Genomic DNA, 4,236 nt, shown 5'->3' with positions numbered 1-4,236 from the left:
TCAGATGAGGACCACAGTACCAGCACCACTATGTTATTGGGAGGATGATGTTCGACACAACAGAGAACGAGCCTGTCTAGTGCTTGCCGCCTCCAAGGCTCAGAGCCTGGATGAGTTTTCCATCCTTCTCTTTCAATGTCCGTGTTTCCAGCTCCAAATGAGATACCGGACAGAGACTGTAGCTTACAGAGTGGTTTTGGTTTACACAGGTAGATTTCTAACAGCTTTTCTTATTTAAAAAAGCATAAACTGTGTTGTATGAAAGGAGAGAAGGTGAGCCGTCCCCTTGACAAGGATGGAAGAGGCCGTTGGGCCTGATGCCCGCACACCGGCAAGGCATTGCTGCTTCCCTGGTGGCACCTGAGCATCATCTTTTGCTTCTCTAATGGAGCGTGGGGACAAAGGGGAGCTTCGCGTGCGCTCTGTGGTGAGCACAGCCTCTGTGGTGAGCACAGCCGACTGTCTAGAGAAACGGAATTGCCACACTGTGCACCGGAGACTAATGTAACAGTGTGTGTCAACTATACCCCCCAAAAATAAAAGTTTCCTTCCCATTGTCTGTCAATTGGGCAAATCTCAAACTTACAGAGGCATCGCTTTCTGAAAGTCTCACAGGTCTCGAATAGTATTTAGTTATTTATTTTAATTTTTTATTTATTTTTAAAATTTATTTTTATTTATATATTTATTTTTCTTATGTTATGTTAGTCACCATACATTGCATCATTAGTTTTCGATGTAGTGTTCCATGATTCATTGTTTGCACACGACACCCAGTGCTCCATTCAATACGCGCCCTCCCCAATACCCATCACCGGGCTTACCCATCCTCCAACCCCCCTCCCCTCTGAAACCCTCAGTATGTTTCTGGAGTCCATAGTCTCTCATGGTTTGTCTCCCGCTCTGATTCATCGAACTTATACCTGCGACATTTCAAGAGACCATTCTCATAGACTTTGATATTTCCCCGTATTTGGATTTTAGTACTGGAAAATTTGCCTGCAGTCTTCCTTTTTGCCTTCAAATGGGGACTGACCACCCAATAAATTAAACTACACACACCAGAAACCAAACCAACCAAACCGAACAAAGAAATAAAAAAAGGTTATTCCTAATATAGAAGAGAATATCGCAGTTCAAACTGTAAGAGCTGAATTTGTGGTTCCAGACGATAACTTTGGGTCAACTTTGACTTTCTAGACCTAGCTGGATGACTCCCTGTTACCAGCTGCCTCTTGTAAAAGCTTCAGATGAATGTTTATTGATGAATTTGAGTTGTGTTAGCATGCAAATCCCTTTACATATCCGTTTATAAAGTTCTGTATCACAGATAAAGCCAAGAAAAACATTTTTTCTTCCTTTCTTATAGGAGAAAAATGAACTAATACCTCTGAATGGTTTTTATTTAGAGATAAATAATATACATTGTTTTCCTTTAGTTGGAAATTTATAAATAGAGTTAGTGATTATCACATATGGGATTCTGGTTTAGTTACCATAGGACTGTGTTCAGTTTATGTTGCTAGATAATAGTAAAAGAGTATAATTGGTATTAAAAGAAAAAAAAGAGCTTTATCGCATTCTTGATTGCAATTAGGTATTTTAAAAAGCCTATAAAGCCATGAGGCTGTATGAAATTGTTTGCTCCTTGCAGATGTGTGATGTGTGTGTGGATAATTTCTGACTTTGACTGATGGAGAACCACACACAATGGCCATCAATGCTATGCCTTGGGACTATGGTTTTCATTAGACTGGTCTTTGCATGAGTTTATTTTCACCAAGGAAATAATGTCTTCTAGCATGATGATAACTGACTACTCTTCAGACTTTATTAGGCTTTTCTTCTCTAAAACTGGGTCTAAAAATGTAGCTCTAAGCAGCTATCAATGCTAACTACATCTAGCTTGACTGAAACGCTGAGCTCATAGTCAAAACTTACGGGGAAATAAAATTTTAGAAGCTCCTGTGCAGACCTTGCCAGATAGTGACTTTGGTCATAAGTAGACACCATATGGAGCATTAAAGAATATTTAACACATGCATATCAAATCTTTAAGCAATGATTTTTGAAATCATCCATCTAAAAATTATTTTAAGGCTATTTCTCCTTTTCTGCCTTCTCTCATGCATTTATAGAAAAGTTACTAGTGTCAGCCCTAGACCAGGGGATTAATACACCCTATTTCATTTTCACCCAAGCTCTGTGCAATAGGGATACTACCATTGCTGTCAAGGCCATTGTTGTTGATATCTTGTGTTTTACACATGAGAAAACTAAAGATTGAAAGGAGTTAAGTGATTGGATCAGGATCTCCAACATAGTGAAGTGTTGAGTGAATAGAGTGTAAGACAAACCAAAAAAACTCTTGAAAAAAATCTGTGGGGTTTTCTTAATGATTCAGAGAATGTGATTTATTAAAACAATGAAAGAAAAAAAGGAAAGACGGAGAAAAAGAGAGAAAAGAAAAAGAAAAGAAAGAAAGAGAGAGAGGGAGGGAGGAAAGGAAGAGGGAGAATATTTGGAAGCCGTTGACAGGTAAGGGTGATGCTACACAGATTAAGTCCTGTCATCCTATCTTGTTACAAAGTTGTGGCCTGATCAGGAATTCTGCTCGGAGAGAGACACCGTTTTCATTTCCCTTCCTTCCTCAATGACATAACAGATGCAGTACTTACTGCCTTATTTTTCTCAAATTGGAACATTTTCATTATCTTTTCCTTCTCTTCTCTTTTGGTTTGTTCACTTGTCACAAAGAAATTTTCACTGAAATACTATAATTTTCCTAATAGTCAGCGAAGATTACCTTAGAGCACCAGAGACCACGGAGAGTATCAGGCTGAGCAGTTTGGGGGGTGAGGTGGAGGCGTTCATCCTGACTTGTCTGCCGCAGCCTGTCTTCTCAGAGACCAGCGGGGGTGGAAAAGCCACAGGACGGTACCGATGGGGAGCCTTCCCAACTGTTCCATTTCCCCACCACATTTCCACTGTGCTTTCCAGCCACCCTCCCTCCCTCCCTCCTTCTCTCTCACTCCCTCTCTCCCTCTCACCTCCCTCCCTCCCTCTCTCCTCCTTCTCCCCCTCCCTCTCCCTCCTTCCCCTCTCTCTACCTCTCCCTCTCTCTTCCCCCCTCCCTCTTTTTTTCCCTCTCTCCCTGTCTTTCTCTCCCTTTCTCTCCCTCCCTCTCTCTCTCTTTCTATAACTGCACATTGGGAAACAAATTTCCGCAGTGAAAAGAAATACAGGCTTTGGAGTCAGAATATGCAGGATCTGCCCAAGGCATGCAGCCTTGGGCAAAGCACTTAACATTTTGAACCTTAGTCTCCCATATGTGGAAGGCAGATAATATTATACACTGTCAATTTTCTAATACAGACTATATGGTACAACATGGGCACAGATCTGTTACAGTGTTTGGGATGTAAAGTAGACACTAAATGCTATTTCCATTTCTTTCGCAATATAATTTTATTACTTGTCTCTGACAAAGCATTTTATTTGACATGTACACACTGGCTTTAAATATGCGTCCATAAGCATAGTCTGATGCAAAAGTGTAAATGATTTTCAATGAAGTTAAGTTCATTAAATAAAAATGCCTGTTATTTCTAAGGTGCCACATTTGGCACAACAGAGGATGAGATTGAGTGAAGCATGATCTCTATTTCTAAGGTATTACATTCTACATGAATCTTAAGGAGAAAAGTTAAAAAATTACTAGGTTAGTTAGTAGGTTGGATCTTACATAATGATGAATAATCTAGATTGTAAATAGTGGCTTAAATTATTAAAGCAATGATCAGAGAAGTAAGGCTTCCATAGAAAGAAGTATTGTAGTTCTAAGGGTTATCAGGGATAGTCATAAGATACTAAATAAAACAAAGAAACATATTGATGAATTATTTAAGGATGAAACAGGATAAATATAGACATCCCTCAATTTAATTATGGACTGGGATCTGACAGCAAAATTTAAATTGTATTCTTTTCAGACTGTCCCACTTAAAGGCTTATTGCTAGTGTTCTTAACACTTGGAACCTTTGTGTCTTTTCTGGGTTTATCAGTATCAGAACTTTTGGGATCTCGAATGCTGTTCTTTTCATAGGATCAGCATTAATAATGTCGGGACCCTTCAAGAGCACAGTAGGACTCACGAAATGTACAACATATGGTGGTCATTAAAAAGCAAAAATGGAATCCAAGACTAAACCTGAGAAAGAATTAGTTTTTGAGCA

At 39.4% G+C, this 4,236-nt stretch overlaps 1 non-coding gene across 1 annotated transcript; it reads left to right on the top strand.

Moving 5' to 3' along the window:
• Positions 1–251: 251 nt before the first annotated feature.
• LOC115944921 (U6atac minor spliceosomal RNA) lies at positions 252–376 on the top strand. The gene has a single exon (XR_004079422.1). It is a non-coding gene; the product is annotated as a U6atac minor spliceosomal RNA (small nuclear RNA).
• Positions 377–4,236: the final 3,860 nt, after the last annotated feature.

Source organism: Leptonychotes weddellii, chromosome 10, assembly GCF_054177405.1.
Source record: "Leptonychotes weddellii isolate Sample4059 chromosome 10, ASM5417740v2, whole genome shotgun sequence".
Lineage (NCBI taxonomy): Eukaryota > Metazoa > Chordata > Mammalia > Carnivora > Phocidae > Leptonychotes > Leptonychotes weddellii.
This window is presented reverse-complemented; position numbering and strand designations above follow the sequence as displayed.